This window comes from Manis pentadactyla, chromosome 3 (genome assembly GCF_030020395.1).
Source record: "Manis pentadactyla isolate mManPen7 chromosome 3, mManPen7.hap1, whole genome shotgun sequence".
Classification (NCBI taxonomy): Eukaryota; Metazoa; Chordata; class Mammalia; order Pholidota; family Manidae; genus Manis; species Manis pentadactyla.
In genome coordinates, this window is record NC_080021.1 from 139,134,988 (window position 1) to 139,151,148 (window position 16,161).

General features: G+C 39.0%; 1 pseudogene; it reads right to left on the reverse strand.

Annotated features, from left to right (window-relative positions):
* LOC118931896 (nucleophosmin-like) overlaps nucleotides 1–16,161 on the reverse strand; it is a 39,126-nt pseudogene that overhangs the window by 8,302 nt on the left and 14,663 nt on the right.

Here is a 16,161-nt window from a genome sequence, read left to right on the forward strand (position 1 = left end):
AAGTTTGGTCAAGAAGAGTGACTATCTCCTTTTCTTTATTCTGTCTGGATGTGGACTGTCAATGACCCATTTCCTGACCACATCTAGAGGATGAATTCACTTTATCCTAATTTGGGTTCCTTCTAGAAACTGACATAGAGCAAATATTCAAGTGAGAAGAGTTCCTTTGGGAGGTGCAGGGAACATTGGCAGGGACATGGAAAGTGAATCGAGATGGGAAAGCAGTCGATAAGCACTGAATTAGTGAACTAGTTACCAAGGTGAGCAATTGGAGCTTAATAATGTGGGGGAAACTCTGGGAAATAGTAGAAAGCACATGTCTCACAATTATTCCACTTGAGAGATGAGGGTGCTGAGATATTTATCTTCCAAAGCTCATTGGTCACTGGGGAAGGCTGCTCCCAAGATGTGCTAATTCCCCAGTATTCCTGGCCTGCCCACTTGGGCAGAGTGATCTTCTGTGGCTCTGGAAAAAGCTCTCAAGTCCAGCCATTGCAGGTTACTGCTGGTGGAAGTCATCCAAAGCACAAAGAAATGGTAAAGTTCAAGGGACATGGGAGGGGCATGGACAACATTTGCTCCACACAGTACCTCAAATGTGCATGAGCCCCTTCCTTGATATGCACTGAAATGCTTTGGTGGCATACTTCTAATTTAGATATGTAACTTGATGAGTATTCCAGAAACTGTATGCTCCTCAAAACAAGCACTGACCAGACTTGTATAATTGATCAACACAGCATCCTGCATAGCACTATGCATAGGTAACTATGCTCTCAGCTGCACTTTGATGGTGTCATGTTGAGGATAAGAATGACTTTGTCTATGCCACAACATTTGGGCCAGTGCCTATCATCATGATTAGGCCATACTTTGATACAACTTTTCCAGTGGATCAAACAGGTCAAGTGGTAAAGGCACAGCTTGTGTAATAACACCACACCAAAAGAGTGGAAATTGGGCACATCCCTATTACTTTGATTAGAGTAGTCAACCCAGTGAAAAAATTCAGTACTCTAAATTCTAGAACCATAATCACATTTAGGCCTAGAGATTTCCTTCTGTCTCCTTTGAATCCAAATGAAAAGAAGCAAAACAATTTTTAACGTCTTTATATGGTGCATATGCTGTTTTTATAAATGTGGAATAATTCATTGAGGATATAAGTAATGTTGAAGAGACATTCTGAGAAAACCTTGCTTTTGATGCAATCTAGTCCAATGGATGATTTTCTTTCTCCCCACTCTCTGCTCCCTCCCCAGTTCATTTTTCCCAAAGTGAGTTTCCATATGTTCCATCGAAATGACTCACATTCAGAGAAATCATTCAAATGATCTGTAGGCACAGATATTTTTCTGTCATTTGTTGCTTCGAAGTGGGTGGCTATAAGGAGTGGAAATGATGGTAGGCTCCTCTCCAAACCCCAAATCCTTTGGCTTGCTCTGACTCTCTGAGCTCTCACATTTCCAACTTCACTCTATACCAGAGGGAAATAGCCATAGCAAATTGCAAAGATTATTCAATTTCAGCCCACTTTAAGTGCCTTTACAGGGAGGCTGTGCTCATGGCTTCTCAGGGGATAGGCAATGCATCTTACCATGTATAAAGTGCTGGTTGAGAGGTTTTAAATCACATTTGTAGAATGGAAGACTAATGTTGGAGGCAGTCCTCTTCCTTAACAGTAATGCTATCTGTGTCGCTGACTGTACAGAGCACTAAGGGGCTCAGGAGGAACCATGCTGACCGGTGTAAGGAATGACAGAACCATTCAAAGGTTGTCTTTCAAGGAATATGAAAACCTTACCCAGGTTAATAAGGACTGTCATTGCGTTTCACACTTAGAGTCTGAGGGATGCGACTGTTCTCTGGGCCCCTCTCTGCTACCTTATGTTGGTCAACCTGAAACACACACAAATCTGAATCCAAATGAGGCAAGACGTTTGATCTGAGCTGGAAAAAGCAGATCTTCTCTAGTAACTGAATTTAATGCTGTCTTTGATTTTTACCCTTTGAATCAAAGTTCATCTTTATGAGTGAACATTTATGGACCACTCACTTCTGACTGGCCTAGTTATTGAGGGTTTACTCTTGACTTTGTTGCCCCCCTCTACCCAAATTGGTCTGTTTTCAAGTGAATAGGTACATTGACAAGGGTTCTGTGGGCTTCATTGTTATTTGGGTTCGATAATCTCTATGGTTTCTCAGAAAAGACTCAATTCAATTCTGCACACACTTTTTGAGCACTGACTTTGTACCTGATGCTGGGATAATAAGCTAGTCAGTCTGTCTGGAATCTTGCACAACTGCATGGCCGTCTATGGCTTATTCTCACTGATATTTGGCCCTGTCCCAGAAAAGACAGAGAAGGAGCAGAGTGGAAGGAAGAATGGAATAAAAAAATGAAGGAAGGAAGGAAGGGAGGGAAGGAGGGAGGGAAGAAGGAAGGGAGAGAAGAAGGAAGGAAGGAATGAAGCAAGAAAGGAAGGAAGGAAGGAAGGAAGAAAGGAAGGAAGGTAGGAAAGGAGAAAGGGAATGAGGGAGTGAGGTGGGAGGGAGGAATCAGGGATCTAAAAATTTCAGATCTTTCCAAGCAGAAATCATGTCTGAGATATGAATGTAATTGAGGCAGGAGGCAAACATCCTGCCTTCCTTTTGCCTCTGTGAACATCACTCTGTTGGACACATTCCGTGGTGTGGGCAGTGTAATATACCCAGACTCCCTCAGCTTCAGCTCTTTAAATGTTTCTAAAATTGGTGCATCTGAAGTCCTTCTATGTAGATGAGGTGGCATGTGTCCAAACCTGGCTGTTCCCTTTCTGCTTCAACAACCACGGTGGCTTGGGTGGAAATCTGCATCTTGCTCCCTTCTTTCTCACTCATTTCTCTTGCTGGCTGGGCAGGATTCCTGCAGCAAGCACCCAGCCAGCCCTGTTAGGCTGATGTACCCCTGGGGCCCAGGTGTGTGGAAACTGATTGAGACCTGTGATAAACAACAGAATTGGGAAGTATGTTGGGGTCAAGGTGTGTCCCTAGATTGTCATTATTGTTTTTTAAATGTGTTTATTATTTAGACCTTACCTATTTCTAAAGCATCTTTGAGATGACTTACAATAAAAGAAAGAAAAGTGATTAGATTCATATAACTTGGACAAAACATGAAAACTTATATATGAAATGACAAACCTTGACCTTTAATAGCTATTTATTATTATAACACTGACTTTAGTAGTGGGCTCCTAGGCAATCAAAACTTAAAAATGTAATGAGGGACCAATTACCTGCTGATAAAAGCATACACACTAATTCACTAGGAGGTGAGTTTTCTCTTTAGAAGACTAACTCTTAATTGAAATTTATTATGTGGATCCTGTATACAGGTGAAGAATATCTAATGAATGCTTTCATTGGTGATATATATATATCTTTTTTGAGAGGGCATCTCTCATATTTATTGATCAAATGGTTGTTAACACAATAAAATTCTGTATAGGGGACTCAATGCACAATCATTAATCAACCCCAAGCCTAACTCTCAACAGTCTCCAATCTTCTGAAGCATAACAAACAAGTTCTTACATGGTGAACACTGCAAGGGCAGTCATATCACAGAAACTTTCAGTTTTGATCATGCATCATAAACTATAAACAATCAAGTCAGATATGATTATTCATTTGATTTTTATATTTGATTTATATGTGAATCCCACATTTCTCCCTTATTTTTTTTTAAATAAAATGCTGAAGTGGTAGGTAGATGCAAGATAAAGATAGAAAGCATAATTTAGTGCTGTAAGAGGGCAAATGAAGATGATCAGGTCTGTGCCTATAGACTAAGTATTGATTTAAGCTAGACAAGGGCAACAAAACATCCACAGATGCAGAAGATTTCTCTCAAAACAGGGGGGTGAGGTTCTAAGCCTCACCTCTGTTGATCCCCAATTTCTCACCTGTTGGCCCCCCTGTGACTGTGCCTGCCTTAGGTTGTTCCTCCCTTGAGGAATCTTATCAATGGTGATATTTTTTAAGTTGTAGAAGTTTCTTAATGTTTGTTTCTCATAGAGTGAGTTGATTGGTTCATATAGGAGAATGAAGACGTTTTTTAGCTTTTCAGTTTTACTTCATCCAGGCCGCATCTTATCCATGTCAGAAATATGGACGTGATATTTTTGGCAGAAAGTGTAGCCATTGGTCCACTTTGTCTTCTGCCAACATGGTTTATGTCCCGGACTCTTAATGGGTTTACCACATGCTTTCCCTGCAAGAGTATCTTACTATGGTTGCATAGTTACTTGGTTATATGATACAACCTTCATAAGAAATCCTTTCTTTTTTTCCCCACAATGGAAGTTTCCTTTTCTTTATTTTTTGTCTTTTTACCTTTTTCCCCAGCTTTATTGAGATATAATTGGCATGTAACATTGTGTAAGTTTAAGGTGTACAACGTGGTGTGATACACAAACATTATGACTTGATAACCGCAGTAAGGTTAGTTAACATCTCCATCACCTCACATAGTTACCATTTTTTTTTTTTGGTGGTGAGAACTTTTAAGATCTACTCTCTTAGCAACTTGCAAGTATATAATACAGTATTGTTAACCTATAGTCACCACACTGAAGTTGTTCACCTTGAAATTGAAAGTTTATATGCTTGACTGACACCTCCCTATATCTCTACTCCCCAGGCCCTGGCAATCATCAATCTCCTATTTCTGAGTTCAGTATTTTTAGATTCCACATGTAAGTGAGATCATACAGTCTTTGTCTTTCTCTGTCTGACTTATTTCACTCAGCAGAATGCCTTCAAGTCCATGCGTGTCATTGAAAATGTCAAGATTTCCTTCTTTGTTATGGCTAAGGAATATTCTTTTAAACATATATGCTACATCTTTTTTCATCCATTGATGGACACTTCAGTTGTTCCCATGTCTTTACTGTGAATAATGCTGCAATGAATATGTATGAGTGCAGATATGTCTTTGAGGTACCTATTTCAATTAGAGATTCTTAAAATTGCCTCTCCTGGCTGACCCCCCAGAGGTCTTTGGAATAAGAACTGGTGGGTCCTTTAGTGCTTAGGTCTGTCCCTAAAAGTCTCTGATTATTCAGGGAAAACTACAGGTCTGCTTAAATCTTTGCATTCTGCTAAGAACATGATACCCTGTTACCTGAGAGATCACTTCTGATGTACGCCGATGCTAAGTGCTGGGGGAGATGAGGACCAAGCTTTTGGACAGACCCTCAGAGTTAGGTATCCTTTCCTTTCAGCAGACAGTGCCACAACTAATTTTGGTAATCTTTCAGTGTTTGACAGAAATGTTCTTCATCATGAATATTTAGAGTGTTTATTTCTAAAATTCTGCCTAGTGCAATGACATCACAAATGAGTAATACTGTATATTCCAACTTCAAAGACTGACAAATAGTTTGATGAAAGTAGCAAATTGAGTTGGCTTAGGGCCATTTATGCAGCATAGACACAGAATCCAGATGTCAAATGTCAAATATCATTTAAGAACAGAAGAGCGCTAAAGCAACAGAACATTCCACCTGCATAGGTGATCCTGTCCTAGTCATCAGAGAATGCAAGAAGGAAAGGCTATCAGGGATAAAAACACATGAAAAAAAATTTAATAATCCTCAGAACATATGGAAATTAATGATATTCAGAGCTTGCAGAATACCAACATTTTTCAGCTTAAAATAATCTTCCTGCTGATGCACGGTTACTGGAGGGTTCCCAAAATGCCACAGAGAAAATTAGATGCAAGCAAAAAAAATCAACTCTGAAATTCAGGGAACAGGGTAGAAATAAAGTAGAATTATTTGTGACAAATTGAAGAGACAATGATGTGGACAAAGCACTAGATGAGACTGGAGTCTATGCCCTGGGTTTCTCCATATCCATCCTACTTGGTCTTGGACAAGGTTCTTGTCTTTAATTTCTTTAATTGTAAAGTGGAGCTTTGTTTTAGCATCTTTAATATATTTTATTATCTTTTAATGTCTTTACATTTTTAAAACTGTATAATTGAGGCCCAATGGCCAGTTTATCTTCTATCAGAAGATCTGCACTGAATTGGGTAGAGTTTCACCCAGAACATACAAGTGTTAGGAAACCTAGTAAGAATTTACAGCAGAAGGAGGGATTGCTCAACTACCACTATACCACATAATCTCAAGGACAGAGCATGGTGTGGGGAAATGATGGGTGAAGAAAATGGCTGATCCTTTGGAAGCCTGTGTATTATCCACACATTACGCATTCATTCTTACCTAGTTCTATTTGAAATGGGGTTTAAATTGAGTAAAGGATTCAGTGCAACCCAAACCTCAGGACTGAGATTTCTCCAACGATAGTTTTCCAAGTTTAAAGCAAAACAAAACAAAGATGTCCCAGAGGTCTAGGTGAATGCACTCCACAGTGGCATTACTGTTTCTCTTACATGCATTTACTATAATTGAATCAGAGCTTCAAAATCCTTGAACCCTTGTCTTCCATTTAACCCCAAGACCTTATTGGCAAGCAGGATGCCTTCTACAGAAAGCTTTTAGCTGACTGTATATTCAAGAGTGACAAGCCTTCTTCAAAGAGCTCTGAGGCCTACAAAAATCACAGGAGTATTGGGAGGTCACCAGAAGATTTTTGAATTATTAACACATGTTTAACAATTAAAGAAAGAGATATTGATAGGCTATCAAGGCAATTAATTATTTATTTGTAAAATGTAAAGAGTGAAAAAAATATGAAGAATAATGGGTATGAGTCTTTGGCTGCAAAGGCAGAGAGGCATTAAATGCCTGTCATAAAATTCTACCTGCCTGAAATCAAATCACACCTGACTCCAAACCCCCATTCCACTGAGCTGGTGCAACATTTAATCTCAGGTGTTACCAGCATCCTTTTCCTACCCTCTTCCAGAGTCATACAAAAGTCCTTATTGAGAAAGAGTAGGTCTTACATGTAACTGATTTTCCAGATGTCTCTCTAATGCTTTGAGCCCATGCCTACACAAGTGAGTATGGCTTCCAGGGGCTCTGCTAATTCTGAGGTATGCTTGGGAACAAGGAAAATTTTGCCTAAGGTTTGGACTTCTGAGGTGACCTCTCTCCTCAACTGCCTCTCAAGTCACTCAGGGAAGCCAGCTATGGGTGGAAACCCAGGGGTCTGCCACCACTTTAGCAAACGCAGGGCCACCTCATCTCTTCTTTACTGCTCTTCCTCTCCTGCAAAAGCATTAACTTCTCTCTAATTCCCTTTGGAATTCCTGCCACCATCCCCTCTTAACTACCTACTCCAATCTCCTCAAGGACTCAGGCTTTAATAAAAGAATGAAAGACAGGCTGTCTTCCAGAAACTTTTTTTTTTTTTCTGCCCAGCAATACAAACTTCTCTTGATTCAGGGCCCAGCTACCTGCATGGATAATGGAGGTGGGAGATAGGTGTGAAGGAAAACACACTGTTAGGACAAGCCCAAATTAACACATCAACAAATCATCCCACCCCTCTTGCCCCCCAAGTAAATCTTTGGGTTCCTTTAGCCCAGATGTCCAGGGTTCTTTCTTAAGTAACTCTTCCACACAAAGCTGGCTGGGTGATGATATTTCCCCGGTCTTTTCAAGGTCTGAGCATGGGAGCCCAGGTATGAGGCAGCATTTTTCCCTTCTGGAATGAAAGGCAGCTCTGTGCACATGAAGAATAGATGTATTGATAGTTATTAATATGGACAATGTAACAAGAAGAAGGAAGACCGTTGTTCCATTCTCCTTGGTAAGGAGAACTCTTCATAAAAGTTTGTAAATAACACTCAGGGCAAATTGATGCAGAATGTGGTAGTACCATGGCCATTTTGGAGGGGACTGAGGGCTCCCTGGCTATTGCATAACTGAAAGGCATGTGAAGACCCTCACATGCCCATGGGTATGATGACTGAAGTAGAGGGGAGACTGCTACCCTCAATCTCTAAGTTAGGAATGACCTCTGCTCTTTTAACCCCTTTAATGAAATTCCCTCTGACTTCAAAAGTATTTTTGTTGTTGTTGATGTTTTGCAGCCCTTAGCAAATAGCAAGTAAATAATTCTTATACTTATTTATTTAATTAAAGTTTGCCTCCCTTGCTAGTTCCATGAGTGCAATGGTCAATATTTGACTTATTCATCTTGATTTCCAGCACCCAGCACAGAGCCTAGTGCTTAGCAGGTACTTAATAAATAGTTTGGTTGAATGAATGAATGATCCAAGTAGACTGCATTTTTATTCTGAAGACATTTCTAGCCATGTAGACCAGAGAGTACCCTCTTTCTTCCTTTGACTGCCCAGAGCACTAATGACATGTCCCACCAAGTTGTCATGGAGCATAAAATGCCTTGTGTCACCCATGTGACCCACTTAGGTACTCTGCAAACCTCCATTGGCAGTTTGTAAGGTCCTAGAGGGGAGAGTTGATAACTTGCACTTCTCTAATTCTCTCTAGCAGTAGCACTTAGCTTTGCTCTTAGTGGGAACCTGATATCTAGTATTTATAGATAATTGTTTTGTTTAGAAATAAATGTTTGGCACTCAGCCCTTTCTTGCAAATGGTGCTGTTTATGTGATGAAAATCCTTTTGCTGGAAAGCAGTTTTGGATATTTCTCCTATGAAAAAAATGCATTTTGCAAAACTGTGCATTAAATATAACAGGGTTCATGGATAAATTAAAATTGGGGCAGGCCATTCAAGACCTATGCAAACTCTGTAACCACAGCCCTTTTGAAAACAAGAAATGCAATCTTGAGAGAGAACTTAGAAGAGGTGGTGGTGGCTGAAGAAGGCCTCGGTAGATATTAAAATGCACAAAACCAATCGGGTGCAGATGTTGGCCCATGAGCACAGACCCCACAGATGCAAGTGAGCCCTGAGCCCTGAGTGCTCCTGTCACCAGCAGAGAGTCCTGCAAAGCTGGTGACACTGGGGGGAGCTCTCACCACAGGCACTCATTTTAAATTTTCTTAAAATTAAGATAAAGTGCTCTAGACTGTGCAGCAGCCAGACTTACGGCTCTTTCCTTTGCTGCTGGGTATTCTTTCAGTTCTGTCGTCTGTGGATAACTCATCCATGAACCAACAGAACTTTCTCATTAGATGGGTGTCATTCAGTGTGAGCTACTCGCTACACGTATGGTAGCAGGATAGACTGTTACATGCCACTTGTTAAATATGTGGTAGCAGGATAGACTACTTGTCTGGTCTCAATCTGCTTGTCTTCTAATGTTCTAGAATGTAGTTCACTCAGAATCATTTGTGGTTAAAATGTTTTATTTTCACACCCCATACTAACAGTAATAACAATGAGACTAGCAACGACCACCATGCCTTTCACACCTCCAACCACTGTGATAAGACTTATGGCCCAGACTGCGGTCTATTTGGTGAATGTTCTGTGTGCACTAATGTGTATTCTGCTGTTGCTGGATCAAGTCTGAGGATGTCCATTATATCCAGCTGCTTGATGATGTTGAGTTCAACTCTGTCCTTACTGATTCTCTCCTTTTGGAACTGCCCATTTCTGAGAGGGGTGCTAAAACCTCCAGCTATAACAGTGGGTGCACCTATTTCTCCTTGTGCTTTTATGAGTTAGGATTGTAATGTCTTCTTGAGGAAGGGAACGTTTTATCATGTAATGCCCCTTTTTGTTCCTAATAACTTTGCTCTGAAGTCTGCTCTGTCTGAAATTAATACAGTGACTACTGCTTTCCTTTCATTAGTGTTACTGTGGTATACCTTTCTCCACCCCCTTTATTTTTAATTTATATGTATCTTTATATAAGAGGGTTTCTTGTAGACAACATAAAATTGCATCTTGCTTTTGATCCATTCTGAAAATCTGAGCCTTTTAATTGGTGCATTTTGACCAGGGACATTCAAAGTGATTATTGGTAGTGTTGGATTAACATCTATCATATTCATTACTGTTTTCTATTTGTTAACCTTGTTCTTCACTCTTGTGTCTTCCAGTCTGTTTCACCCTTTTGGAGTTTTGAGCATTTTATGTGATTGCATTTTCTCTTCTTTGTTAGCATATTAGTTATATTCTTTCTTTAAACCTTTTTTAGTGGTTTTCCTAGAATGTATTCCTTAGTTACAATATACATATATAACTAACCCATGTCTACTTTCAAGTAATACTATACCACTGGTGTTATGATCTATATATACATAAGAATATGAAATTGGCCACATTGTTGCTACTATTATTTTGAACAAACTGTTTTTTGTTAGATCAACTGAGAATAAGAAAAATGAGTTTTTATTTTATTTTCACTTTTTCTTCTTCAATGCTCTTTCTGTCTTTATGTGGACCTGTTTCTGACCTATATTAGTTTCCTTTTCTCTAAAGAATTTCTTTTAACATTTTTTGCAAGGCAGGTCTACTGGCTACAAACTCCCTAAAATTTTGTTTCCTAAGGGAAAAGTGTTTCCTTTTCACTTTTGAAGGATAGTTTCATAGGGTATAGAATTCCATGGTGGTATTTTTTTCCTCTTCAACACTTTAACTATTTGACTCTATTCTCTTCTTGCTTGCATGGTTTCTGCAGATGTAATTATTTTCCTTATTCCTCTGTAGGTAATGTGATTTTTTTCCCTCTTGTTTCTTTTAGGACTTTTTCTTTATATTTGGTTTTCTGTAGTTTGAATATGCTATACCTAGGTGTGGTGTTTTTTTATTTTTGTTTTTGACATTTAACCTGGTTGGTGTCCTCTAAGATTCCTGGATCTGTGATTTGGTGTCTGACATTAATTTGGGAAAATTCTCAATCATTGTTGTTTCAAACATTTCTTCTATTCTTTTCTCTCTTTTTTCTCCTTCTGGTATTTCCATTACATGTATTTTGCACCTTTTGTATTTGTCTCACAGTTCTTTGATATTCTGTTCTTTCCCCAAGACCAGTTTTTGTTCTGTTTTTCAGTTTTAGAGAATCCTACTGATACATCCTCAAGCTCAGAGAGTCTTTCTTTGGTTGTGTTAAGTCTACTAATAAGTCCATTAAAAAGCATTCTTCATTTTGGTTATAGTGTTTTTGATTCCTTTTTGGTTCTTAAGATTTCTTGCTTTGCTTACATTGCCCATCTGCTCTTGCATGCTGTCCACTTTATCAGAGTCTTAGCATATTAATCATAGTTGTTTTAAATTCGGTCTGATAATTCCAGTGTCCCTGCCATCTCTGGTTCCAATATGCATTCTCTCTTTAAACTGTTTTTGTCTTTTGGTATGCCTTGTAGTTTTTTCTTGATAGGCAGACATGATGTATTGGGTAAAAGGAACTGTTGTAAATTGGCTTTCAGTGATGTGGTGGTAAGTGTGAGGAGAGGGGAAGGGTCCTATATCCTGATAGTTCTCAGTTTGTTAGTTAGCCTGTGCCTCTAGGCTAATAACTGGACCAGTGCTTCTCAGTTACTCTCACCGTTTATTTGGAACAGGATAGCTAGAGTGGGTTGATGTTGGGGTTTCCCTTCTCCTAGAGCAGATAGGCTCTTATAAAACTGCAACAGGTTAAGCTCTGGTTAGTTTCTCCTGAAGACGGGCTTTGATAAGAAGAATGAAGTGTTCTGGTGTATTTAACAATGGGTTCCTTTTCCTCTCTGAGGGAATTTTTCTCTAATATTTGCTGCAAGAAACTGGTAGAGATCTGAGAGGTAACAAAAGTGACTGGATTCCCCTGGAGATTTTATCCCTCTATCTTGTCCACACTGAGCCTCCATCAATACATCAGTTACAGTTCTGGCTTTCCTACCTGGCACTGGTTTCCATGGAGGTTTTAGCTTGTTTCTGCTTTTGTAAGTTGTGATTCTCTGTATTTACCTGCCAATCTCTCCAGTTTTGGAGGTAGAGGATTGCTCTGTGACCTCACTTCTTTTATGGATATAAGAAAAGCTGTTGATTTTTCAGTTTAGTTTTTCTCTCATTAGGATAGAGTGGCAGCTTCCACACTCCTTATATGTGGAAACAGAAACTGCCTGGTAAGCTTTTTTGCAGATTTTGTCTACTTAAAATTCAAAGCAACCCTGCAATGAAGATATTCTCATGCTCTTACTATGCATAAATTTCCTCTTGGAGCAGACCACATGGTCTCACCAGCAGTCAGTGATGGTGCTTGGATATCAAGCCAGTCCACTGGCCTTTGAGCCAAGCTGGGTAGTGAGGAAGGTCTGGTTAAGCACCCTCTAAGCTTTGACCTTTCTCTTCTTCCAGCCTCAGTGAGGTTATACTAACTTTCAGTGGGAAGAGTGGCTGTTTTTGTTCTTGCTTAACAGGCAAATGGTAAAGGTATTTTTAGGTTGGCAAAGTGAATCAAGCTGACGTTTAGTCTCTGAAGCTTCCTGACCCCTTGTTTTATAGTCAGTCGATTCTATTGAGAATTTTAAAGAAAGATTTCTTCCTTTATTTATTCTGAAAATACTATATCAGTCTCTTCCTCCAAGCACTTCTGAACTCACCAGGGGCTGACAAATAATAAATATCTAGAAGGAAAAAGTTAATCAAATTTCTCCTGTGATGCAAAAAATGTAATTGAAGATTTCAGGCGATGACTTATGTTTCTTCTTTTCAGTCTACCTATGACATCTATAGGAACATAGCTTGTTTTTAATTAGCACATGATGCCAACCACTTCTAATACTTTAATGGGAAAACACTGTAGATTAATATATTTAAGACCATTTATTATCAGTGACTCTGATATTTACTGAAGGGTGTGTTGATAGAATAAATGTGTTAAGTCAGGATATCAACCAAAAGTATGAAAAAACAATTTGTAAAAATCTGGTGGGGTTATTCTATATAAATTGATCAGGTATTGGAACAGGAATCTCCAGAGAGAAGCTCTCAATATTACTTAAAATCAGTCTTATGAGTGTCAATAAACCAAATAAAGATACAGTAGGGAAAGAAAAGACTGAATTCAAGTACCAATCAGTTGCTTACAAAATCCTAAGTCTGTACAAGGAGATACCTTTAGTTTCTCACACTGTAAGAAAGGGAAACTGGGGACATAGCAGGGATGAGCAATGTGACCTTAGTAAAACAATGAAGAGACCAGGAGCAGAGGTGTGGAATGGTTTCCTGGATTAGTCAGCTACACACCCACGAAGTGCCCGCAGGGCACACAGAGAATTGGTGTCAGTCCAGTACGTCCTCTGAGTTCTAACAAAGATGCCAATGCAAGATATTTTGTTGTTTTAAACTTGAAGTTGTAGTCTTCTTCTGTGTCTTACTGTAAAATCACTCTTGCGAACAAAGTCCACAAGTATCCCTTCAAAAGCTTAATATTTATTTCTCCATTCTTTTCCAGATCAAATTTGACTCTTACTGCTCTTTTCCACAGGTCTCTCTGGTATTTATGATGGCCAGCAGAGCCCCTTGCCTTCTGGGCTGTCACACTGCGATGGGATGTGTATTGTGCTACAGGCAGAAAGATAAAATATATTTTATGATGACAACATGCTGCTCTTTTGGTTTGGTGATTGGGACAAATCAGGGCACATATTCGGGGCTTTACTTCCGGAAGACACCTTAAATTAGTTACATGGATTGTTAAGTTGTTATTTAACTTACTGCATGAACCCACTACTATCAAGTTTTATGGCTAAGTGAGATGCTCTGGGGTGACCTATGCTTCAAGTCTGAAAAACTGGAAGTCATTAAATGACCACCTGAAAACTGTGAAGATGTGTTCTCAGCCCCAAGAGAGCCTGGACACAACATAAGGTACAACTTTACTTTGCTTTCCTGGATATTTGGTGTGGCAAAGGAAAATGACACACATAACTCACCTAGCACTGTAAGATTCCCCCTTATTATTTGCCCTTTTTAATTTTTAAGAAAAGCACACTTCAAAGTAGTTTTTTCAGGGACTGAAAAATTTGGTCGGCATACTGTTTTTCCTTTACAATGGAGTGAAATATACTAAGATTTGTTCCACTGCCTGACAGGCAGGTAGCGTAATGGCTAAGGACTTGGATTAAGGGCTGAGGCTGCTGGGGTTTAAATTCCAGCTTCACCAGTCACTCTCTCTGTGGCTCTGAGCAGGTTATTTTACTTCTCTGTGTGTCGTTAAATGAGTTCATAGATACATTTTTACATATATATATATGTAAACACATGTATACACATTATGTAATTGTGTATATATATATATATGTTATATAAAAGTATATTGCATATAAATATTATATATTTATTTAGAACAGTAGCTGACACATGGTGAAACTAAGTGTTTGTTATATATTTTAGAAGCAGAAGTAAAGTTTCACATATTTACCCAAGAAATTTTAGGGACTGACTTGGAGTCATTGTAAACAAGTTTTCGAGCAACATCAAAGATTATAAATAAAACACAAACGACTTCTCACCTGGAAGCTGTACAAGTAATAGAGACAGAATTTCAGTGTCCTATTTAGGTTGGCATTTTGCCTCTGATTGCTGGAAGAGATTTGTTCATTTCTGATATGTTTATCTTCAAGAGTACTAACACTCTAAGTGTCAATTTGCTGATGTCAATTATAAAACTATAAAAAACTTTACTATAATAAATAAATTTGTCTTCCCGTCTTCCAACTGCCACTCATATTTCTTCTCTCACTCCAGAATATCAACAGATGTTAAAATTTCATCGTGTTTCTCTTTTTTCTTAACTTTGCAAACCCAGAATCACTAAAAAACAAACGAAACGCCACCACAAAACAAAAACAAAAGACCTTTTCTCTTAGTGCCTTTCATTCACAAAACGCTGTATATTTTTTCTCTCCCAAGCACTCCCCTTGGTGTGTTCAATGCCTAGCACACTGCAGATGTTGATCAAGAAGCTGTTACAAATGCTCCCATGAGCCTTTTAATTTAGCTTTCAAACTATGAGATTACTTTAGCAAAAGAAATACGGGATATGATATCCTCAAAAAGCCACCCATTGTGGGGCACATGGTAAGACACAAAGCAACCAATCAAACAGAAAGCTCCTGGAGAGGTAAAGGAATGTCCAGGAATGTTAAGAGCTTCTTGTTTCATCTTAAAACATAACACACAAAATCCAGTGCTTTTAGTGCAATAGGAACTCAGGATTGACTGGAATCCTATAGAAACAAGAAATGAATATACAAAAATAGTTTTTAACATTACTCTTCAGCATAGGTCCAAACTGGTTATGAGGTATTGACAGTTTGGTGGGTTTTTATAAAGGATGAGCTGCAAAGACAGAAGTTTGGAGTCCTCTCATGTCAGAAGGGTTGGAAGGAGGAAGAAATGTGAAGCTTGGTGAAGAGGAGGGGAAATTAGAGCTGTTTTGTTATTTTGGAAGTGAAGATTTGGTCAAAGAAATTTGGTTCGTACATTTCTTCTGTGTTACTCTAAAGTGCATAATTAGCACACAGGTGGAAGGTATAAAAAATTAAATTTCAACTCAAGTATAAGAAAGAACAAAGTAACAATTAGAAATATCCAGGAACTAGATTGGGTTGCTTTTATCAAATTAGCTTGTCTGACCGGCACCACTTATTCATTTACCAGGGATTCTTTACAAGATCACTTTGACTGGAAAATGGACCTTGCTAATGTTTCAAGTCCCTTGCAACTATACATTCTGTGAATTTAAATCGCACTAAAGAAAAAAATCAAGGTTTTACTTCAGGTGCAGTGAATTGCAGCCTAAGATGCACAGAAGGAAAAAAATGTATATTCTGTCCAAAAGCATAAGAGAAAGTAATGGACTGTATCCTCCCAGGCTTCAGTGGGAATGTGTAGCTTTCCTTTATGGGCATTTATTGGGCACTTAGTACATTCACAGCACTATGCTGGGCTCTGTACAAAACGTCCAGCAGTGGGCAGGGGTCATGCTTTTGAGACAACCCAGCATTTGAGCTCCCTCTTTGTGTTTTTGTGAATTTCTTTGGTTTACAACCCTGGGGCAGAGATAGATTCCACTTCCTTTTATAAAAACTGTTATTAAGTTTCTAAGACTTACCTGCAACAAAGTCATGGGGATACAGTTTAGGATCCACCAACTAAAGGCTTCTGTTTGAGACTTGTAAGAGTCTGGAGGCTTCTCCCCAAAGAGAGTGAAGGTTTCGAGAAGAGTTCCTGGGGCAGCAGAAACTGTGGTGCTCAGGGTGGCATCCAGGGTCCAGGCTGG